The sequence below is a fragment of the Acanthaster planci genome, linkage group LG09 (assembly GCF_054643075.1).
Source record: "Acanthaster planci isolate LZ-2023a linkage group LG09, COTS_SCS, whole genome shotgun sequence".
NCBI classification, from domain to species: Eukaryota; Metazoa; Echinodermata; class Asteroidea; order Valvatida; family Acanthasteridae; genus Acanthaster; species Acanthaster planci.
Genome location: NC_141785.1, coordinates 5,595,142 through 5,621,008, shown reverse-complemented (window position 1 = coordinate 5,621,008; position 25,867 = coordinate 5,595,142). Strand labels below are relative to the sequence as shown.

The window sequence follows — 25,867 nt, the reverse complement described above, 5'->3', positions numbered from 1 at the left end:
GCTGACAAGGGGAATTGCTGCCTGCTTTTGACGGTGAGACGGCATCTAACCGGGAACGTACAACCATGTCCCCGACAGAACGATCGTGCCTAAACGTGCAAATCGGGGGTTTGTTGAAAATGGAAGTTGTGGCTGCATATTCTATATTTCATAATATGAAATATTTCATATTTCTAGATATGGGACATGTCGGGTTGATGTTTGTGTTGTCCATCAATGACTGTTGTGACTTCATTGATCCCTTCCAATCCCTGAAGTTGATTTCAATGTACATGTTTTAAGGCTATTTTGATGGTACGTAAGGATGAACAGTTCCAGAGGGTGTCCTCCCCATTTGCAAGGAAAGATCACACCAACTTAATCTACTGGTACTGAATTTCTACACGTAGTTCCGTATTTCCCAATTTTTATACGTTATAATTCTTTCTTTTGATTCTTATCATGTATTTGTTTTAAGGGGAAATGTATTTTATGAATACAGTAGGCCTACTTACAATTTGTAAATTTAAAACCCATTATGTTATTTCAAATTTTACACGACACCACTATGAACATACACAGTTTAAGCCAAGCATATACCTGTACTTGTGCATAAAATGGTACGTTCCTGATCCTATCTGTTCAAAATTGCCCATTACCCATGTAAAAATGGTACACTCCCGTTCACATTTTTTGATTATGAGGGTCATATGGGGACAAATCTGGCCTTCTGATTGGTGAAGAGCCTGTCAGAAAAGGGATTAACCTGGTTAGACGGGCTGCACTACTACAGAATAGCGGTACTGTCCCGTAACTCTCAACCTCAAGATGATGGATTCATCTACCGGGAGCAATCCTCACAAGGGTATGCATTTGTCTTGCTGATTTTCACAGCGAGTAATGGTTAGGTATTCTCTTGTTTGAGGGCAAATAGGCCTATATGCCATTGACTTACCGTACTTGTGCACTGATTTCTCTGGCAAACACCCTTTGACAAGAAAATCATAACACATGGTTGTGATGTTCAGGCCGCCTCAGAGAACAGCAGCTGATCTGCCTTGACCGGCCTGCATAGAAGAAAAAAGTGGACAATAGCTCATTCGGGATTCAATCTATGGGTGTCATTCACACGAGTTAAGCAAACAATCCTCGTAAATGATTTATACGAACGTAACTGAAGGGTTAAGGTGTTTATACAGAAAAAAATGGAATGGAATGCAGTCGAAAAGCAGTGCTTAGAGAGAATAACATCTCTGCTTTATTTTAAATGACAGTCAAAGTTTCCAACTGATTAAGTCAAAGTCTTCCATACACTGTACAACAGTTTGGAAGAGGGTGCCTTTGCATGGGGCAGCCATTATCCGCAGCGCACGTTTTTCATACTTTTTGTCATTTCAAGTTAAATTTTCAATGTGCTGTGCACCATTGCAACAACTTTCAGACTATGAACTTGCCTGGTGCTGTGGCATTTGAGTTCCCTAATACATGTAATCGTAAACCCAAGAATTGGACAACCATTTGCACTATCGCCATCCCACGCTTAAGGCATCTGAACGACTGACATCTCTTTTCATGTGAACTGATCTATCATTCTAACAATCTGGTTTCAATAAATAAACTTCATGCTTAAGAGACTAACAAAGTCCTTCGGTATAGGGCCCTATATTGTGGTTGGTCTTACAATTGTGTTACAACCAAAATGGTGTGGAGGCCAACCACACACCAACTTGTTACCAGAAAGCACACCCCACATCGCAAAGCTGTTATCAGCTACCAATCTATGCAATCTCATAACTTAACCCAGGTCTGGAGGATGAAACAGAGAGTAAAATTCAGCACCCAAATCAAACAGTGTCTGCCATTATACATGTAGCATTAATGGCCTGTATTATATTGAATTTGATATTCGACATACACCGTAAATGCAGAGATGCCAAATTTTCAAAATGAAAACGTGTAATCTTATGGCACTTCCAGTTCAGGTTTCCCAACTGACCCTAATTTTTTGGCAAATTAGAAAAAAGAAGTTGAAAAAAATCCTGTCGTCTTTCTTTCAACAACTTCTTTTAATTAATTTTGACAACTTTTTCATTAGGCGTGAGGTCAAAATACAGATGGTTTAGAAACAGTTCAACGGTTGGTGCTAATCCTCCTTCATTCCGTTCGTCTTTTGGTGTTGGACAGTTCAACGGTTTGAAAAGAACCGTCTGCCCTGGACTGTCTAGCTTCACGAGCAACCCTGACAACAATAGAGTTTGTGGCTGCACAGCCATAGTTGTGAACAAAAGATCCTATTCAAGGAGAACTTCACTGGCCCCGATGGCGGTAAGGATTAGTGGTTAACACCTTGTGATAGAGACGCAAAATCAACTGCATTCTAGGCTACAGACATTTCTCTAGCTTCAGAAACATTTTGAGTGGGCATTTCATGACAAAAAGACATCGCCACAAGATCATTGTTCGTCTTTAAGAGTTTTTTAGACTGGAAAATAAACATGTTTATATGGGAGTGACGGGAAATGCCAAACACGGTTGCCTCATTTTACCGCCTGATCTATCATCTCTGAAAGGAAATATCCACATTGACACAATATGAATTTATTTTGAACTTCAGTCACATGTACCATATTCTTTGAAGGTAATAAAAAGTCAAACTCCGCATCAAATAGTGCTGCAAGTATGTGTCAAGGTTCGGTTCAGACAGGACTCAGACATTTTTTGCCGAACTTCGGATCAGTTGGGGTTCGAACATGTACACACATGTACACGTACAATGCACACCGAGACATCAAATTTAGGCTCGCTACGATCGTGCTGCAAAGGCCTTTATTGTATTTCTGTGTATAAAATTATGAATCTCCTATCTCTCCCATCCACAAGCAACTTTGATTTGAATACTTTTTTCTAAACTGCTTCCCCAGAGTTTGTCTACGAGTACATTCAATATAAAGTTACTGCCGGAAATGTGACAGTTTCTGACCGTGTTTTGCCGACCAGAAGCGGTTGTGTTCGGACCACGCTTGACTCAACAAAACGATTTTAAGATATGTACAAATAGAAAAAACAGCATGCTCAATTAGGACTTTCCTCCTTCAATACAGAATAAAAGATGAAGCGAATTGTGTTTTGGTTATTTTTGCAAAATAGATTCAACTACGAAAATAGCTTTCGCTGTGTATCTCAGGAGGAACCTTTCCAAGGATGGCATGCTCATGACCAAAGGAGCGATTTTCTATCAGCCTCTTTTGAAGGGATAACAGCATTTTGTTATTTGAGATCTGGCAAATTCCATTTCAACGCATTCGCACTACGATCAAACCCTTCATGGTCAACTGAAAGGCAAGTTAGGCCACCGCGCGAACAAAGATCTCCTCGCACTGCGCTGAAGCACAGCATGCACCGAACCGCTTGGCAAAATTTTCATCCGGGGATGCCTTGGATTGAGCGCGAGTCAGACTGTGATCCAACAAAAATTCGTTTTGCACTCCATTTATGAGACCATTGGCCTAATATGGAATGTCATTACCCTAATATGGAATGTAAAGGCGTGGCTATCGGAGATTGGCAAATAAAATAATAAATCTGAATAAACATGAGCATGATTGGATGTAGTGAGAATTTAGAAATGTTATGCAGCGACAATACCTTACGTTACATGTTCTTGGTTGATTTCTGAGTAATTCTCACCACATGCTTTTTACAACCATCTCATGATGCGGGCCATTGTAAGTTTCAGTATGTTCGCGCACGTGTGGAGCACGCCATACAATTCGTTATCCATTTTTCGTTGTATTTGGTTTTTATTAAGTTTTCTTGTATTTTTTTATGTATTCCCGCGTGCCATCAATGAAATGCCTTATTAAAGCCGTACATCCGAACCGAACAGTTTGGTTCGGTTTGAAAGTGCCTTGTTTGATGATTCTTGCCTCGGTTCGGCGGTTCGCCTGCAGCACTAGATTAAATTGTGTTTATTGTTTTAATTTACTGTGCATTAAAGTTTAATAGGTAACGTCAAACACCAGAGATTAGTATAAAACTCGACATGTTTGTTTTTCCAACATGAATTTTGTGCAGCCACAAAGTATTCAAAGAGTACAAAAGAATCGTACGTACAAAACATATTGCAGCATGCACGCATGTACTATTGACTTCAAGAAAAAACATATATCTTTAAATCGTGCAAGTGCAGCCGTGAAGCAGAAAGCGCGTAGTTCGCGTACGTGTCTTCCTCTATCCTACACATGAAAACCTGCCAGTGCGCAATGCTGAGTCCCAGCTTGTGCACACGGGCAAAAGAAAAGATGTTTTATCGTTAACTACCATTACTGGACCGAGCCCAGTCTAATGTGGCTTTCTTCGTTTTCATGGGGGTCCAGTGCTAAACGGGTATATAACACTTGTCGCTGAAATTGTGGGTAACAGGTGATCCCAGAAGAGAAGAAACCGCAGGAGTGAGAGTATCAATCAGCTGACCCCGAAGCGGACAGGGCCAAGTTGCATAGGTGTATGTGCACTGGCCTACACACTGGCCACTGCATGATCTATATCAGTGGCACTTGCACAGTGGTCTGCTTGCCTCATCCATTCATAATTAGGGTGCACCAGTGAATGATATTCAGGGGCGAGGTAGGCACTCGCCTCCATCAAACAGGGGCATACTCAACGCAAGCTTTTACATTTCTTGTACAACCCAACTGTGAATGAACTCCCCTCCATCTATCGGGGGCGAGGCAGCCACCGCCCTCTATCAAATGGGGGCATACTTAATGCACACTTATTGTTTTACATTTCTTGTACAACCCAACTGTGAATGAACTCGCCTCCATCCATCGGGGGCGAGGAAGCCACTCGCCTGTATCAAACGGGGGCATAGTCAACGCACGCTTTTACATTTCTTGTACAACCCAACTATGAATGAACTCGCCTCCATCTATCAGGGGCGAGGCAGCCACTCGCCTCCATCAAACGGGGGCTTAGTCAACGCATGCGTTTACATTTCTTGTACAACCCAACTGTGAATGAACTCGCCTCTATCTATCGGGGGCGAGGCAGCCACCGCCCTCTATCAAATGGGGGCATACTTAATGCACACTTATTGTTTTACATTTCTTGTACAACCCAACTGTCAATGAACTCGCCTCCATCTATCGGGGGCGAGGCAGCCACTCGCCTGTATCAAACGGGGGCATAGTCAACGCACGCTTTTACATTTCTTGTACAACCCAACTATGAATGAACTCGCCTCCATCTATCGGGGGTGAGGCAGCCACTCGCCTCCATCAAACGGGGGCGGGTCATGCACAAGCTTTAAATTTCATCTAAGTGGCTCATGTACAATTTGATCTTAGTGTGCCAGTACAGTTGATACAATCAACACAGACACAGTTTAAGGGAGGCTTCGACTCGCAAGGTCCCCATGTTACCCACAGTCTCAATTTTTCCGCGTCCGTATGTTTGCCAATCCCTATGTTCTCTGATCCCTATTTCTCTTTTTTTTTTCTCCAGTAGAGCTGGAACAAGATCCGGGGGAACTTGAAATAGCCCCCCTCCACCGGGAAACTGCAAATAGGAAGCCTATATTTTTGGCGTAACTTAAGTGACTATGGCGTGCCATGGTACTCTAAAAAAAATTAGGAGGTTGTGGGTGAAAATGTAATGAATTAAAAAAAAAGAATAAATGACTATGTTATTGTTTCAAGGTGGTACACAACGTGGGCATACAAAAATTACTATGTCCACACTTGTAATCCCGAGTCCGGGTTAATGGAGTGAACAGATAAATGCAGTTTTTGTGGAATAATATTTTTGGACATTTTTGCATACCGTGAATGCGCGCAGGAGTGGTGAAACTTAAAGGTTCATGAGTCCGTCCACGAAAGATTACTGAAGATATTTGATGTTTCACATTGGCCATTAGACTTAAATTTCAGTCTGTATAAATGTAGTGTGTCTGTTTAAGGACTGAGGGCAGAAGTAAATGAGATCAGGTCTTTGTGTCACTTTACAGTAAAATATTTGTGTAAATTTCTCACCAAGCAAATGCATAGAGCGGATCAACCTTGACACCGGCATGGATATCTTTTGTGAGGCGGTGCATTACGAGACGCTGTTCCACTTTTCATTTTGTTGAGAACATGGGTCGATCACTGGCATCGGTAACATTTTGCACAAGATATGATGTTGGCATTTATGTTACGAACAACACATGCCTGCATGATGGTTTCTCAGCTTTGAATCTTTAGTAGCACGGCCAGCCGGGCTGACCAAACTTCCATGCATATCTAGCTGTTGTCAGCAAAGCATTTTCTCAACTTTTGCGTTTGCAGTAAATTCTTCATAGTTTTGAATACACTACTCAAAAGAATTAGAGGAACAAGAGAACAGAATGGTTTTTGTCATTGTCTATATGGCTGGGCTACCATTTCGGAACAAGAAGCATTAAACTTATGTGAAAATCATTCAGGTGTTGTCAATCGGTTCTAAAACAATATACTCAACAATGTTGGTGCAATCATGCGTGTCATTCTGTTCTCTTGTTCCTTAAATTCTTTTGAATTGTGTATTATGTATTCAGTTGAGCTTCACTGTACTGTAAATTACCCCCACCGTACAAATGACTAGGGAGGAGAAACTATGGAATTCCATATCTGCCGTCGTCCGTCGCATTTTGCTTTTTGTTTTGTCCCAATTCTGCCATTTACCAGTTCCAAACATGCCATTTTCCGTCGTGCGTCGCCCGTCGCCTGTCGTCCGTTGTGCGTGCACGGACGCACGACGGACGCACGACGGATGCACGACGGACGACGGGTGACGCACGACGGGCGATGCACGACGGACGACGCACGAAGCACGACGGCAGATATGGAATTCCATAAGAAACAGGGAAGACTTATGTGAGAGCGTATTCTTTTGATCCTCTCAGACAATGCCGTTATGATTGAAAAAGTGGTCAAATTGAGCCCATTTTCTCTTTATGTTTGAAACAGCCGAGGAAAGGAAAACAATTGAACTGATAATAAGTAATGCTGTTTTCGAATACACAAGAAATATAACATCTTGACCATCCAAATTGCACTGTATATTGGCCATGAATTATTGCGGAATTTCATGCAAGTGGTCACACAATGACAAGTACTCACATGTACATGTACAGGTACATGTACAGTACATTTGCTTGTACATGTACATGTACATATGTACGTATGTGCAGGACGTCAAGGTGAAGCTAGACGTACAGTGTACATTTAGTTACTGTACATGTACTTACGTTGATCACTCACACATAAGTTCACTACCTCACTTTCCTGGCTGCAGCCAGGCTGCACTGCAACCACACATACAGTGCCCACTGCAGACAAACCACACCGCCGTAAATCAGACCTAAAAGTGGACACACATGGCCGTTACTGATTGAAGCCATTATATCGTGGGTCGTTTACCACTAGAAAGGCCATAAACTAGGTGGGGTGGTCTTGAATGCGAACCCGGGAAACCCGGGTTCGCAAAAGCCATATTAGACTGGGCTCGGTCCAGTAATGATGTTGGCGAACAGAACACTACGTCATGTACATGCATGATTCAGGTTAATATTATTTCGAGTTAGTATATTCGATTCTGCAGGTATGCAGTTAGGTATGTATTTAGCTCACGATACCGAGACAAAATGTCAAGATTACAGGGTATCAAGACCTGAAAAGACTGGTCTGGAAACCGACAGCGCAGATATTTCACACTTTATTAGCAACTTGAACACAACTACTCAATACACATGTTTTTATCAGGAAATTGAAACAGTCTGCCGATCTAAATCCTCCTGTGGAGCTGCAAAGTAAAGAGCTATTGTTATGACTAATCCACCAGACCGCAGAAGTCTATGATGCCGTAATGCGAGGAGCTGTCCATTGTTTGCTGGAAGCTGCACAGTGCAAGGTGTACTCGACCGCAACGGTTTGGCCAGCCTCGCTGAAGCGTTCGTCTGTTCAATGTTGACCGTCGGGGGGGCTTACCATTCACAAAGCGTTGACCGCTTTTTCAAAAGCATTTGTATTTTGACCTTATGCCTTACCTGTACCCTGTTTGCCATTTCTTAGACACATTACTCACTGCATTTTCCTTGTAAGAGTACACCCACACAGTGTCTTGTAAAGTGTATATTGTTTCGGCCTATTTGTGTGCCTATAAGTGTGCCTAGAGGCTAGGCAGACTTAAGCAGGCTTCATTTAAGCTCGTACTATCATCCACCAAGGACTTTGTTTTAAGGTGAAATTATTCATTCACAGTCGTTGTTCTAAGAATCCAGCTAAGACATGTGACTAAGACTTTCCTTTCTTAAGTTTTGTGACTTTAACTACATCCCGTTTCTAACCGTGTATAAGTCCTGCATCATTGCACAGCTCCTCAGTATTAGTATAATAGTCTGCTTTTCATTTCTCCAATTCAGTCAACAGTTAGCTTACGATTCTATGGCAACCTTCTTGGTCGTTCTTGTGAATTAAGTTGGTAACAACACTGAATCACTGACTCTCATGACGACCCTATAAATTGGCGACCCAGTGCACATCATTCGTTGCTCCTGTTGATTTTTCTTGACTGAGAATGGATACTCCAAGCACGTCCCCAGCCCGTCGCTGCAGTTAGCCTCAAACTACATGTACCTCCTTTCTGGCTGAATGATCCCCTCATTTGGTTCACTCAAGTCGAGGCCCAGTTTACTACCAGGCTTATCACATCCGAGGAGACCACTATGTTGTTGCTTGCCTGCAACCATCCTTCACCCAAGAAGTATGAGACATTTTGATACATCCGCCTGCCAACCAGCCGTACACCACACTCGTCAAACGTACAGGCATGTCCGAGACAAAACGGCTGCACAAACTCTTGACCTCAGAGGAGTTGGGGGACAGAATCAATCCCGAAAACTGCCATCACTACTCCCTTTGGACTCTTTGAATTTGTCCGTATGCCGTTTGGCCTTCGCAATGCCGGCCAAACATTTCAGCGCTTCATTGATGAAGTTATTCGTGGACTGGATTTCTGCTACGCATACATTGACGACCTGCTGGTTGCCAGCTCCGACACAGACCAGCACGAACACCATCTTTGCCTACTGTTTGATCGCCTCAACCAGTACAGCAACCCTGCCAAAAGTCAATTTGGAGTGAACTCTCTCGAGTTTCTTGGTCATCAAGTTGACAGCCATGGGGTGCGCCCACTCAATGAGAAGGTCAGTGCTATCTTGAACTTTCCTAAACCTGCTACGCTGACCAAGCTGAGAGAATTTCTTGGATTAGTCAATTTCTATTGCCGCTTCATACCACAGAGTTCTCAAGTCCTTCATCCTCTCACTGCACTGCTGACTAACTCAGGCAAAAAGTCGGCCCCAATCACATGGAATGATGCTGCTATGGCCTCTTTTCATCAGATCAAAGCCGCACTCGCCAACGCTACTCTCCTGACACATCCAAAGCCAGGCGCTCCATTGAGCATCATGACGGATGCTTCGGATGTGGCAGTGGGAGCTGTTCTCCAACAGTGGGTCGATGATTCATGGCAGCCTATCTCATTCTTCTCCAAAAAGCTTCAGCCAGCAGAAACATGCTACAGCACCTTTGGACGAGAACTGTTAGCCGTGTACCTTGCCATTCGCCACTTCTGCCATTTTCTTGAGGGCTGAGAATTCCATGTGTATACAGACCACAAACCGTTCACCTATGCCGTCGCTGCACTGACAAACACTTGCCACGCGAGATTCACCACCTTGATTTTGTTTCACAATTCACTTGTGACATAAGATATGTTAAAGGTGGTGAAAACCCCGCTGCCGATGCCCAGTGACGTGTGCAACTCAACTCCCTCCACCCAGAGCAGTCCTGCACACCTATCGACTTCACAATTGCAACGACAGTGTGACGAACAACAAAAACTTCACCACTCTGCAACTTCACTCTCTCTCAAAGATGTCCCTCTGCCATCATGTGACCAGACTGTGACATGCGACTTGTCAATGGGAAATCCATGACCATTCGTTCCCAAAGATTTACGACGTGCCGTATTTGACTCGTTTCACTCCTTGTCACACTCTGGCATTCGTGCCACCCAACGACTTGTCACGGACCATTTTGTGTGGCCCAGCATCAACCGTGATGTGCGCAATTGGACAAAATCGTGTATTCAGTGTCAACGCGCAAACATTCACCGTCATACCTCTGCACCACTATCACAGTTCACAGGCCCAAATGCACGATTTGATCATGTACACATTGACATAGTTGGCCCATTGCCACCCTCTAATGGATGCACTTACATCCTCGCTTGCATTGATCGTTTCACCCGATGGCCAGAAGCCATCCCGCTACATGACATCACAGCCGAAACAGTAGCCCGCGCATTCATATCCAGCTGGGTTGCTGCATTTGGTGTTCCATCCACCATCACAACCGACCGTGGTACACAGTTCGAATCCGCTCTGTTCTCCGCTCTCACCAGAATGCTTGGAACTAAAGGCATTCGTACCACGGCATACCACCCAATTGCCAATGGACTAGTTGAGCGATTCCATCGTCAGCTTGAGACTTCCCTGAAAGCTCAGTCAAATCCCAACAACTGGATAGAAACATGAACGTTTGTTCTTCTTGGGATCTGCATAACAGTTAAATCTGATTTTCCACACTGTGCTGCTGAACTGGTCTATGGTACAACTCTTCGCTTGCCTGGAGATTTCTTTAATAGTTCACCAAACACTGCTGAGTTGGATCCTGCCAATTACGTCCACGGCCTCAAACAAACCACCAACAACTCGGACACAGCAACGGACTAGCATAAACGTTCCAGATGATTTATAATCATGTACCCACGTTTTTGTTAGACGCGATTATATTTGTAAGCCCTTACAACCCCCATATGATGGACCGCACAAAGTTCTAAGTCGTTCCAAGAAGCACTTTGTAATTGATCTTAACAATCGCAAAGACGCTATCAGCATAGATAGACTTAAAAGTGCTCACTTAGACACTCCTACAATTGCACCTATTCCAACTTCTCAGGATTCTCTTCCAGTGAACCAACCACATCACTCTCCCGTCAATACTCCTCGCATAACTCGTTCTGGTCGCCATGTCCACTGGCCAAAACGCTTTGTCACATTCATTAGTTAGCTTTTGCAAACTCACTGGAAGGGGGGCTCCTGTAGCATTTTCTGCACAATTACTTGCATTTATTTCTTTTAGTGAATTTAGCATTCAGAATCTTCATTTTTAACTTTGACAACTTTTTCATTTCCTGTATATATCCTGTTTGCCATTTCTTAGACACATTACTCACTGCATTTTCCTTGCAAGAGTACACCCACACAGTGTCTTGTACAGTGTATGTTGTTTCCGCCTATTTGACCTTGTTAGCCCGGAGGCTAGGCACACTTCAGCATGCTTCATTTCAGCTTGTACTATCCAGGGTTCTCCTCACGTACAAACTTGGGTATCGGGCCTGATACACAATTATTTCTGCCAATACCCATTTTTTCATCCCCGATATGCATAATGTAATTATGAGAGTATGGCTCAGAATTATCTTACATAATGCAGATTGCATGTCTGGAAAATCTAGATGAAAAAACAGTTTAGTTCTGCATTTTTCCATGTACTGTACATGCATTGTGCACCACGCGTCGGCGGCCACACTTTACTGCACACCGTACATACATGTATATCGGCACCGAACGTTCCTCATGGCTGGTGTTGCATGAAATCTGAACTTCCGTCATGGGTGTTGTACTTGCCCCCGTGCGCAGGTGTTTTTTCTCTGTGCTGTGTGCTCAATACGCTGTTGGGGATGCATTTACGAAGGGTACAATTTTATACTGCACCATTCGCAGAACTTAGAACATCGATCCCACAGACGTTCTTGTTTCATGGCAGTAGCCGTAGCCCTGTGTAAGAGTATTAATGGCATCTATGATGGGGACGACATTTCTCGTTACCATATCACCGCATTTTGTCTCGCGCACAATGGCAGAAACTCAATCAAAAATTGGCTCTTTTTTAAGCCAATGACTTCAGCAGTCAGCGCTGAGGGAAACCCAAACGAAGCAGCCACCTGCAGCGGGTATTCTTTCTTGCATATATACAAGAAATGCCTTGTTGTTTATTTTATATAAAGACCAAATCGTTTTATATTTTTATGACATTTGTTTCTGTTAAGCTAATATTTTTGTTGATTAAACAGCCACTACATGTTGTTGTTGCATGCCTGAAACCTGAAATGGGTCCTTTTGTGCCTACAGGCCTAATTAGAAGTCCAGAAATGGAAAACTGATCATTTGTTAAAAACTAATATCCAAAATTTAAAAAAAAAATTGAATTTGTTATGTTTTTTCCCTAGAAAAGGTACTTGAAAAACCCAGGAAATGCTCTAAAATGCAGCTGAGAGCATCTATAAAGTCCAAAAATTTTTGGGGCCCTTGGGCAGGGTCCGAACCCCACGCCATGGCTTCGCAAAATGTTGGTAACTCACAATGGAAATCCCCCCAGTTTTGAAAAATCCTGGGCAGAACCTTGCGATCATCCATCCAGGACTTCATTTTAAGATGACGTTATTCATTCACAGTCGTTGTTCTAAGAATCCAGCTAAGACATGTGACTAAGACTTTCCTATCTTAAGTTTTGTGACTTTAACTACATCCCGTTTCTAACCGTGTATAAGTCCTGCATCATTGCACAGCTCCTCAGTATTCAGTATTAGTAAAATAGTCTGCTTTTCAATTCTCCAATTCAGTCAACAGTTAGCTTACGATTCTATGGCAACCTTCTTGGTTGTTCTTGTGAATTAAGTTGGTAACAACACTAAATCACTGACTCTCATGACGACCCTTTAACCTGACTAGCAGACAATGTTTATCATGTGAGTTACATGTAGGCCTCCATGCGTTGCAAAACACGTAATGACGTAAGCTTCTCCACAACAAGCATGACAAGACTTTGCAATAAAGCCTTTAAAGGCCCATTTTTATGGTGTATTCGTCTCTGAACTTCTGCTCACTTTTGCCACGTACAATGTAGTGTACATGTATGAACGTACATGTACATGTACGTTACACAATTACCTTGCGATCTGCTATCATGCCTATTCGCCCCTGTTCATCATAGCGTTACACGGGGTGAACGCTTGATTCAACCATGCTCGTTTATACTGCTATTCATGCAGCTTGTATGCACCAGCTGCGGGATGCCAGCGACACATTTCCTACGCGTGCATTACGAGGCTGGCTCCGTGCTACATGTCAGAGTAGCTTACGTAGAGTTTAAATTACAACTGTATGGTTTTGTACCTTAGAATAAAGTTGGAAATCATAAAAATCTTAGTCTGGATCGTACAGTTGGAAACGGGCAAGACAAACCATAAAACATACGCCTAAACCGTACAACTTGGCAAAATGCCAGGAATCAGAGCAGAAACCCCAAAACACAAATATTCACAGCAGGCTACATGTACACTGTGCGTACGAAGCCTATAACAACTAGTCCAAAACATACATTGTAACTTTGCCAATGTTACCCCCACCCCTGTTTCGTCTACAAGATTTGAAGGTACAGAGAAAGTTAAATTACCGGCAAGGCAAGGACAAAACTGTGGCTGACAAACTGAATATCACTAAACCATCAAGACTTCTGACCAAGCAATGTAGCAGGTACAGTATGTCTCTGAGGTGAAACCCCCTAGGGTGTATGCAAAATCATACATAGAAATCAGGGGATTTGGGAAGTCCTGTTGAGTTCAATAATGATCTGCATCAACCATGACTCACCTTTTTCAAGTGCCTCTGAATGTTCTCAATCCATGCACTGGATACAGGAGAGTCTGTTTTTCTGCACAGAAGTCCAGCTCCTCTACTCTCACTGGCCAGGAGGCTCTTTGAGGTTTCGTCCATGAGCAAGGCTCATCTGTGCCAACAGCTGTCCCCTTGTCACTGCTTCTTTCGATGTAGTCCGACAACGCAAAAAGTACAGCAATTGCATGCTTGCAGGTACCATCATCACTGCAAGAAATAAAAACAGAGCACTTGAAGGTAACAATTTTCCGTGTTCAGAATCACAGGCAATGATATACAGTACTGCATCGCCAAAAATTTGCTACGGAGAGGTCATTTACAAATATACGTGTATGGTCAACATACTCAAGCCATTCAAATTCAGGAAATGCTGCAAAGCAATATACCGCTTGTGGAACTGCTTGTCTCACACTTAAATTTTTGGTTAACAACTTCCTGAAAAAATTCCAATCCTCATCCAGTACAAAGCAAAAATTCAGGAAGATTAGAGTTGGAAATGTACAATGCTCAAAACAAGTACCAATAGGTTTCTTGGGATTTAAAAAGATGAGAAGACATTTCATACCTTGTGAAATTTCAGGTGAAACAGTGATAACAAAAACAGTCTAAACAAGCCTAGCTTACAACTTCAATTCCTAAATGCAGTTCAAAGAGTTTATGTGCTAATATGGCCAGACAGCCTAGGACATTGGTTTTGTATTCATTGGTATCAAAAGAATAGGTTTGAGTAAGCATGCTTTAGTGGCAAAGAACGGCCTCTGCTTATCGGGCTTGAAATCACCATGGGCCCCTAAACAGGCTACAATTTACAAATAAAATGTGCAAACACTAGGTTTAAGCTATTATTAATTAATATTATGTTACACTTTTTGAAGAAAAATACTAAGACTTACGCAGCAACTCAATGACATCCTGCTGACTTCATGCTGGCTGAAGTTGACAGCAGTAGCCATGGTAGCCAGGTCTTGTATCGCTGCCCTGTTTGTCTTTACTCTGGCTTCACCGATGCCTGGATGTAAACATGAGTGGAGTGGCCTTGAATTTTACCAAGTAAGACATCCTCGACATGTCTGTCTTTGAACCTCAGAAAGATATCATCCTGCCGATAGCTAGCCCCACTAGTGTGGTACGGACTCTCACTCCCAATGGATTGGGAGTGAGAGTCCGTACCACACTAGTGGGGCTAGCCGGTAGCTGGTGAGCCGCTCAGGATTCCACTCACACTGTTTCACCAGGGAGGCAAAAATATCACCCAAGCTGACGTGGGGAGTGTTACTGAAGTCAGCTTAATACAAAATTTGAAGACCATTCAAGTCTGTGATCTCCCCATTCTCACCTACAACTCTTCGTCATTTTCGCTCTGATTCGTCATGGTCACACTCTTAAAGGACCGGATATTTGTCTCCAACTTACTCTGCCAATTTTACCAGGTCCCCTCTCCTTCCAGCGCATGGAATTCCTCTTTCAATCAGAAAGTTATGTAATTCTATGGCGCCTAGTCTCTTAAAGTCAACAACACGAAAGCCGCCACTGGCAACAACGGTCGCCATGTTGAAAAGCTGTCGACCAAAACATGAGAATTTGGCCTTTCCCTGTTGCCCTCTTGGTGGCGCACCGAATTGTGAATCGCTCGTATTATGTTTGCCAGGTCCGAACAGCACCACCCAGGGAGTATACGCCTTCGACCAGACAAGGTACAAGAAGACTGGTACTGAACAATACTATGCCTGGCAGTACCATACAACTGTACAATCATTTGGTAGATGGATAAGTAGTTATCAATGGACTAAGCAATGTATAGCACTATAACGTCAATGACCAATGTGACATTTTTCTCCAAACGCTTCGATCTTTACTTGACAAACATATATATTTCTCTTTCTACATACTAAAATTTCACACAAGCCACAAACCTCAGAGACTCCTAGAGTCAAGGCCTTGATGTGTGATCGACAGACGGCCATGTTTCACTCTGGCGACACTTCTAAGATGGGAGAAAGTGAAGCACTCAGTTGTCTAAGCATTAATTGCTCACTAAATACAGAAATATTATTCCACTTGTGTGCAGCAACTCAACAGTCAAATTGTCTGCATGGTTTAGTCGAATGTGTATAAAATGCTGAAGGGCCGGTGGGTGAAAAGTTTCCAACACGCTATTGGTTATTCCAACGTCTAGGATTATACGAATGAGCAGCACATGCTTCAACTTGAATGCGTCAGGAGGTCGTCAAGCTGACCTACATCTCGGGAGCAGTAATGCCAACTGCTTTCCCTCAAACAATGCTTTAGTAATCCACCAATATGGGCGGCCATCGGGGCAAAAAAGGCAACATGAAAAATAAAACAAAATGATATATTTAATACATAAACCAGTATAAAACATAGAATAAAAATTAATAAATAAAAACATAAAACAAAACTGGGAAACACATATAGATTATGCATCACAAATAAAAGATGAAAGAATTGAAAAAATAAATAAAAAATATAGAATAAAGAAAATGAGCAAAAAAAACCATGAAACATAAAACATCAAACAATGAAAAAGTGTGCTGATAACACACTATTGGAACATTATGCATTCATTCTGCATTCCACTTATTTTGTTTTTCTATGGGTAGGGCCTACATTAATAAAAATAAAAATTGCAAAAGCAACTAGAAAATATCAACATAAAGAAAAAAACAAAAGGAAAAAATAGTTATTAAAACAAAAGACAAATCTAATGATAAAAATGTTTTCGATACATAGGAAATTTTTACACTGAATTTCTTTCTTTGCGCCGTCTAATTTACGGAGCTCTGGTAGTGCCATCCGACTTGTTCAGATACCGAGATAATTTTTCTTCATTAAGTCGACTCATAAAGTGTATTTAGTCGATTTAACGACATAAATGATGTAGTCAAGTCGACTTCCAAATTATAGTTAGTCGACTTGGGAGATATTTCATGACATCAAGTCTACTTTCGGAATTCCCTACGTCCGTCGACTTCGCGAGATTATTTATGTAATTAAATCGACTCCTTTATTTGGTGAGACGACTTTGGCGGGAGTCAATTTTTGAAGTGTAAGAAGCAGAATTGAAATAGTCCGTTGATAATTCTTTCACCATTAGGAATAGAGTTTTGCAATTCAAAACTTGAAATACTTGCCCCTTTTTAAATTCATTAACGTCAATGTGTAACTCCATATTTGATTCTTTTTTTTTCTGAACACGATTTGCTTTTGGAACACAATTACAAAGCCTGTCTGGAAGTCCTTTGAACCTCAAAACAACTACACTGAAATGAATGTTTCCAAGAACCCCCACGTCCACATTGTTTAAAACAGAAAAGGGAAAATAATTGAATTTGCCTGTACTAATTTGGTTTTTGTTTTGTTCTAAAGCTGGAAGAAACGTTTTACCAACGCGCCTCGCGTTATCTTTCATCGATTTATTTGGAATAAAAATTGAGCATCTTTTTGGAATAAGCACAAGTTTCTACCTTAGACAAGCGTAAGTGCGTACATAGTGCTTAGCCGTAGGAAACAGAAGGACTTTGATACTTGTAAAGCTGTCTGCTACAATGTAATCTTACTCGTGGATGCAGCGGACTTAGGCTAACGTTGGATAAACCTGTGCAGAAAAACAGGTTTGGCTGATGAAGAGCGAGGCTTCAACTTTGCGTACAACCTTTTTGAACAAACTGCGGGTTATTCATACCAATCGATGAATAATCAATTACTGGCTAATTTATGTACATGATTCATCATGTCGATAAAAATGTACTGCATGCATCAACATTAAAGCAACCATACGCCATATGCTGAATCTATTAGCTGGAGTGTGCATCGCGAAGCGTGTAGGGCTAGATGGGGAATTCTATCGATGAGTTATTTATGTAAATGAATCGTTAGGTCAATTAATATGCCTGCATCATCTACATAGTTGATTTCTTTTAAAGGGAAGCACGCACCCCAATCTATCAGTCTTAATGCTCAGTGAAGCAAAGCGTTTGAGATTGGTCTGTCGGAATCGTCAGAAGTGTAAGTCGCGGAAGGGTTGATGGGTATGGTTTTCTGTGGGTTTGTTTTCGCTTTGCTTGTAATTACCATAACGCCAACACGTTATTAATATTCATAATATTGTCATGTTTAGGTCGAATAAATAAAGCACATAAATTGCACCACCTGCGCCATCACAGCGATGATTGCCCATCTGTGTACATACCGTCTTCGAGAGAGCCCAAGCAGATCAAAGGATGGCTGTAATTTGAAAACACAAACGGACCTGTATGCGATGCCAAGGCATTATGTTGTACTTTATTAACAAGAACTACCAGTATCTATTGATATGCTAGACAACCTTGCAGTGAGTAGCATGCACAGGCATGTACGTTCCAGATCGGTTGTAAACGCGGCAGATTATAGCCGTATATCAATACCAACCTTTCCTGCTTGTTCCACTGGTTCGAATCCAGCCTAGGGTCATAATGCGTGTGCACTTTGTCAATCATTGCCTCTCTCCATCTACGTGTAACTGGGTACCTGTGAGGGCAGAGATAGTTATTGTGGCTGTTTCAGCTGCTTTGTACCGAAAGTGTCACCATCCGGCTGTACTCTCCCCAGAGAGTTGAGATGGTTTTGGACCGTTTCATGGGCCCGGTAAACAGGGGGTAATAATGATGTACAGCATTTGATCAATGTTAAAAGCACCTTGTAAGTACCTTGTAAGTAATAAATACCTATATTATCATTATATTGAACTAAAATCCTTACAACCTGAAACAAATGAATCGTGGGAATTTCTTTGGAAAGCAAAGCAATTACAATTTCGAAACTTGACGTTAAATTTGCATGAAGTATGAAGTGTGCTTGAATTAATCATCTTGCTTTTGGTAACTCAAGTTAAAGAAGAGTTGAGAAGAAATGGCAAGAAAATCTGAATAGGTGTTCAACCTCAATAAAACACATCTTGCCCACATTCTTCAGAGAGATGACAGAAGGACTTTGTATATTTCACATAAGATGTGCATGGTGGAACAGTGAACAATTGCAAAATTTAGCGAAAGGAATACACAAAATTTGACGGCAAAGGTGAAACACCTGATTGGAAACTCCTTCACTTTTATGAATAAAGGTTGTAATTAAGAATTTCATTACTTGAAACTCTTTGAAAATTGAAAATTGAAAAAAAGTCACTGAATAAGGCATTCGTCTGTTTTGTGAAAAGGAAAAAGGGTTCTCAACCATGTAACTGTCGTAAAATCGACGCAATGGAAAAAATTACAAGCCAGACTATGCTAGTTAAGTGTCTCAAAAGTACCAAACTAAAACGAATTACACGTGATGCTTGCTTCCACAATATCCTTTAAAATAAATCTTTTCATGTCTTCTCCTCCTCAGTCTTTAAAATTCGATAAAAAATATTAATGAGCCCAATATAATTCACCCTCCGTTTCCATTGCATGTCGTAATATGTTATTCCCACTGCAATTGACCATGCCATGCTTCAGCTTATCTCTTCACAAGCACTGGGCATAATGGAAAGTTTTTGTGGCCTCAAAGTGAAAATTTCGTTCGCTATATTATTTAATTATTCTAGCACTACAATTTACTAAAACATACCCAATCGACATACAAGAAATTAGTCAATTCTTTATAATGAGAATTGTCAATGTTACTTACATTTTCTTAAACTTCAAGGACCTTTGCCGTTAAAACCCTGGTAGTGCAAAGTAGAGTTCATGACTTAAAGTACTTTCCATGAACCAATAGCGTATTTGCGAAACAAAATATCTCCAATCTATGCAAAAGCTATTTAAAATATTACATTCAATAGTACAATCGTAAAACAAAATCGATCATGTCAGTCAATAATAATATTTCATTAATTAATTTCATTCAATTATCAGTCAATTTATAACTTGGGAAGACAAAAATAAAACTGGACTAATTCAGCCAACTTCTCAACAGAAATAAGGCTTCTGTAAACTACATCTAAAAGAAAGAGTCAGCTCATACCTGGATAGAACAAAGACAGAAAGACCACGTAACGCAGGCGCACATTATCAACCTGTTTTAGGTTTACCTTTGATAGACCTTTGGTTCATAATTTGTTCATTATAGTATTAGTCTGTGTCTGCTTGAGTGACCAGCAAAGAGAAGCGTCCCAGGGTCGGTAGGCAAATTCTAGTGGCCTTGTCGGATGTGTATAAGATGACGGAGGGGCGGTAGGTAAGGTGCCAACATGCTATTAGTTATTTCAACGTCCAGGATATTCATATCCACCACTATGGACGGCCATCGGGGCAAAAAGACAACATGAAAAACAAAACAAAGGCATATATTTAAAATATAGATAAATAGTATAAAACAACGACTAAAAATAAATTAATAAAAAGTACAAGAAAAAACAGGAAAAAACAAATAATTTAAGCACCACAAATAAAAGAAAACATGATAAATAAAACACTGGAAAATAAAACAAAATATAGAATAAACAAAATGAGCAATTAAAAATACCAAAACAACTAGAAAAGGTTAATATAAATAGAATGAATACAAAAGAAAAAAGAATGAAAAATAATAAAAATAAATCTAATGATAACAAATGTTTTCGATACGTAGGGCACGTGTACGTTGATTTTCTTGTTTGCACCGCCTGTCTAAATACACGTGCTTTTATAGACTTGACTCAAATCGAGATACACATCGAGACCACTGTTTATAATATAATATAGTATAATATAATATAATATATATAACCAGTCCTCTGGAATTGCCGAACTTTCGGTAACTGAGTACCTTCTTCAAGGCAAGCAAATTATATTCTTGTCAATATTCTAATCACGGTACTACGAAGCCCTTTCTTATTCCGCTGTTACTTGCGTCGCCCTCTTGTGTCCACTTATAATGAACGAGTCTACAGGTATGACTATTCTGATTGGTGGAAATTCCGTATACATTATGAAGATCATCTCGTTCATGTGCAATTACGAATAACTATCACAGACTTGGGTCCAATTGTCTCATCCGTCAGGTCGGACATACTGACTGGTGACGCATGACACAGGTTGTACAATAAAGGCTATCAAATGAGGGCGCATTACAAGGGTTATGCGACCTGCTGGGCCGAGCGCGACGACCGTGTAGTGCGTAGCGGTGTAGACGATAAATCTGTCCCCCGGTAAAAGTGTCGGGGGGGGGGCAGGTTTATCTAGGTAAATGCAGGTAACCCCCCCGTAATTTTGCCCCCCCGCGTTTTGCCACGCAGAAGTTAATATTTTCGTATTAGATTGATTAATTTAGTCGTATGAAATACATAGTTAGATTTGTAAGCCCTTCACCAAGTTGTAAAAGGGGAAGGGGGTATGAGACTTAAAATCAACCGAACTTTGTCATTTGGAATAAAAATTAAGCTTTTTTGTTTTATAGAGGCTTCTGGGCACAATTACAGAATACCCCGCCACTCACCTCTCCCATATCGTAGCTGGCCGCGATGCACGCGCTTGACTACTCACATATGGCTTCGCCCAGGGCTCGCTCACGTACGTACGTAAGCCCAACGTTACATTTTCCAACAAACTTACTTTGGACTTACAATATTTCTGTACATCCCATTCACCGAGTGGTGCTTCGTTTTTCATGTGGATTCAAATTTCCGCACTGAGTTTGGCGGTGGTCAAACATGAGAGATCCGGATTTTGGGCATGGTGCACACGCACACCCACCTGGATACGAGTGCGTTTGGGTACGAGTTGACCTACTGCTCTGCCCGAATACGTGCAATCACGTCAAATTGCCTGACTAAAAGACACAAACAACAACTTTCTGTTTTCATCCATACGGTTTCCTTCTTGTATGATACTTTCTCATTAGAGTATTCATGATATTCCTTAATCACCATTCACAAGTAGAGAAATGTCAGGGAAAACTCGGCAAAACTGAATAAATTCCCTCTGAAATGTTGGCTTTACTTTCAACTTCTGTTGGTTACTAATTTGGAGGCACGAGATAAAGATGGGCAAAACTTTGGCAGAAAATGGATTTTTATAGTGTGCAAGTTGGCAAAAGGGACTTTGAGTGTTTTAAATTCTAATCGGTATGGAAATGAGGGGCAAACAACTTTATCTGAGCTTGATGTTGATCGATTACTTTTGGGGTCCACCTGTCTGAGTCAAGAGCCATTTTACTGGCTTCTGTCGCTGTAGTGGGATTCAGTGCGCATGCACACCAACTAAGTGAGGGGTATGAACATTAGGGAACCGAAGTGAATACGTCACGCGCACAACTAGTGTGTAAAAAGCATCAACGCAAGAACCAGCGCGCGAACATACACGCACGCGTATTCTATTCGCTTGCACTGCACTTTCTGGTTCACATTGACGTCACACTTCGGTACTCTATACGTGTCTGCTATAATGTAATCTTACTCGTGGGTGCAGCAGACTTGACATTGGATAAACCTGTGCAGAATACCCGGAGTTGGCTGATGAAGAGTGCGGCGAGTCATCCACTTTGCGTACAACCTTTTTTTTTTTACAAACTGCGGGTTATACATACCAATCGATGCATAATCATTTACTAGCAAATTTATGCACATGGTTCATTACGTCGATAAAATTGCCCTGCATCCATTAACATAAACGGCAACTGTACACCATATGTTGACTCTATTAGCTGGAGTGTGCATTGCAAAGCGTATTTGGCTACTCAGGAAATTCTGTCGATGAATTGTTTATATAAATGATTCGTTAGGTCACTAAACACGCCCTGCATCCATCTACATAGTTTATTTCATTTTGAATTACCTGCATCATCACGGCGATGATTGCCTATCTGTGTACATACCGTCTTCGAGAGGGCCCAAGCAGATCAAAGAATGGTTGTAAAAGGAAAACACTAACGGACCTGTGCGCGACGCTTCTAAAAACAGAAGGGGGCGTCCGAGGCATTGTGTTGTACTTTATTAACGAGAACTAGGTCGGTATCTATTGATATGGTAGACAACTATGGAGTGAGTGGCATGCATATAGGCATATCGCTGTACGTTCCAGATCGGTTGTAAACGTGGCAGATCGGTTGTAAACGTGTATATCAACATCAACTTTTCCTGCCTAACATATCTGGCTAGACTGCGGTCGCTTGTTCCACTCGGAACCCGTGGTGTCTTTACGGCTTACACATTTAGAGTATAAAGGCACCACGCCCCTCACCCACCTTAAAAACAGTTTTTGATCCTCGAGAATCTTTACACGACCCAAAGGCGCTATCAACCAACACGGATAGAGAGCAAGATTTGACAAACTTCGCCAAGAAACCATATTCGGCTGCGCTTACCAAATGCTGTTTGCTGAAAATCCCCTATTCCTTTTATTTTCAATGATACAAGTCAGATTTGTTAAAACTTCACTACTCACCCACTTCTCTTAAAGTAAATGAAAAGCAACATTAAATACTCCTTATTTTCTGGCCATCTCATTTTCTATGAGATCGTCGTTTCACCACCGTAAATGAAAACGAAATGTCTGAATCTAAATCCCTTCAACCATATCATATGTGTTTTTAATATTAGTTTTCATTATCAATTTTTAATAAATTACTGACATTAAAAAGTGTTATTGTTTTTGTGACTCTTGAACTTGTGCTGTGCCGTGGCCTTGTGGGTAAAGAGTATCGGGTTTGTAGTCGGCGGCTAAAACCGCAGGCTGCGGGTTCGAATCCAGCCTGGAGTCATGGTGCGTGTGCCCCCGGGCAAGGCACTCTAGCTGTCAGTCATTGCTTCTCTTCACCAAGGTGACTCACGTTAAAGGAGAGTTGATAAGAAATGGAAAAAAAGTCGGAATAGGTGTATAGCCTCAATAATCCACATCTTGCCCACATTCTTCAGAGTGATGACAGAAGGATTTTGTATAATTTACATAAGATGTGCATGGTAAACAGTGAACAATTGTATTTTAGCCAAAGGAATACACAAAATTTGATGGCAAGTGTGAAAAACTATAAAGAATAAAGGTTGTAATTAAGATCTTCAATACTTGAAACACTTTCAAAAACACTTCAGTTTAAAAGTCACTGAATAAGGCATTCTACTTTTTTGTGAAAAGGAAAAGGGTTCTCAACGCGTAACAATGGAACTATTGTTTAATCGAAGAAATAAAAAAACTACAAAGCCAGATTATGCCTTTTAGGTGTCTCAAAATTACAAAACTAAAACCAACTACACGTGATGCTTCTAAGATTTTAAGATTCTAGGATCTTGTTTCCACAATATTCTTTAAAATAAACCTTTTCATGCATACTCATCCTCAGTCTTTAAAATTCGAGGAAAAATAATTGAATTAGCCCACATTAATTCACCCTCCGTTTTTGAGAAAGTTTTTAAAACTGGATTGCCATTTCATCAACGTAGTGGAACAGAAACCCAGGGTGAAAATCCTTTCAAGTTTTTCAAGAATTAAATACTAAAATGAGTACTTCTAAGTTGGTAAAGTATTTGTTTTTTAAATTCTTTATAAGCCTTAACTCCCCTCACGTCTGTGAAAAAGGAAAAATACAACTGCTTTTTTCTCCCTTTTTATCTGTATCGTCAAATAAATTATGTTGACGCCGTTGTGTTGGTATTCTGCGTCACCATGAAAATAGGTCGGATGAATTTTGAGCGACCTTTTGATTTGCACTGTTGACTCCTTGCGTTTGTATATATGAGACAAAATCGACAACTTCACATTGCAGCTGGAATGCGTGCGGCATCTGTTCTTTGTAATACCATCAGATTCGTCTGAAGTGAACATTATATCTTGACTCTATTTGCCATAAAAACGTTCTAGGGCTAATTCACAACTTCCCAGGAACCTGTGAGTGAAGTTGTATCATACCCATCACCATACGTTCCAGATCGATAGTAAACGCGTGAGTTATCAATAGCCCAAACACCAACCTCTCCCGCCGAAATATCAATCAAGTTCAGCTGGTCGTCATCCAGGATCCATTTGGATCCCTCAGCATCTTTGTCAGCTCCCCGGCCCACCCGTTCATTCCACAGTGCCCACTTGTTTCCCGCCGGTGAAATGGAGATCCTTTTCATGTTCTTGGTGCTCTCTGAAGTCAAATGACCATCGTACGACTGCCATGACCCAAAGCTACAGTCACCAAGCACAGGCAGGTAGAAAAGACTGCCCTCCGCGTCGAGAAGCCATACATTGTTCGGACCTACGAAGACCTGACTAATAAACTCCATGTCGGGAACGTTCTTTGGAATCCACGCTGAACCGTGATCACCTGAATCACCATACGTGCCTTTTCGACAGTAGACCATTCTCTTAGACGACAGCCACGGTGTAGCCCAGAGCCCAGAGTAACCCGCAGCAACTATATACGCCAAAAATTGTCCCATGGGAGTCCATTCGGTACCACTGGGTTTGATTTCAGTTATATGTGTTCGCTGATACACCTTGAAGTCATTAAGTGCCCATATGTACCCGTTAGGAGTAACAGCTAACCCCCCCATTTTGGACCAGGGTTGCTTAACCCATTTTCCAAAGCTGGTGGGACTTTTCACTTCTCTGCAAAAGACTTCGTTGTCGGTGTTCTCAACCCAAACGTGCCGTGCTCCTGTTGCAATCTGTTTCAGTGTACCTAAATGGGTATCGCCTTCAACAGAAAATCCAACACCAAAACACAACAGGCCAACCAACATCAAGCTGCAAGAAAAAAACCAACAAACAAAAATCGATCAAATGTTTTAGGAGGGCAATAGTTTGATGTGCGATTAATCATGGAATTCGATTGTGCCTCGTAAAACAAAACGAACAACTGAAGCAAAACAAACAAACAAACAAACAAACACCCCAACAACCCCAACAAACAACCCAACAAACAAACTCCCCAACACCCCAACAAACAAACAAATTGAACTGCACCAAACCAACCGACTCAAGCCCCGCCGAGCCCAGCCGAGCCGAGCCAATCCGAAACGAAGGGAAAAAAACCATTTTATGTTCATTAACACCGATACTCTCAATTCTTCCTAGTCTTTAATTCACGAGCAGAAACAGAATTGAAGTTCCTCGCGCACATCACAGC

The 25,867-nt window shown here is 41.4% G+C and overlaps 1 long non-coding RNA gene across 2 annotated transcripts in view; it reads right to left on the bottom strand.

The window, feature by feature from the left end:
* LOC110976935 (uncharacterized) overlaps positions 1 to 20,934 on the bottom strand; it is a 40,507-nt gene extending 19,573 nt beyond the window's left edge. The window contains exons 1-6 of one of the 2 annotated variants that reach the window (XR_015426484.1): positions 19,469 to 20,934; positions 18,230 to 18,328; positions 15,715 to 15,785; positions 14,695 to 14,810; positions 13,778 to 14,008; positions 935 to 1,046 (exon numbers count right to left, since the gene is read on the bottom strand). This is a non-coding gene — a long non-coding RNA (uncharacterized LOC110976935). Of the gene's footprint in view, positions 1 to 934; positions 1,047 to 13,777; positions 14,009 to 14,694; positions 14,811 to 15,714; positions 18,167 to 18,229; positions 18,329 to 19,468 lie in introns of those variants that run through there. The other variant, XR_002597875.2, reaches the window with a different exon arrangement.
* Between the last annotated feature and the right edge of the window lie 4,933 nt (positions 20,935 to 25,867).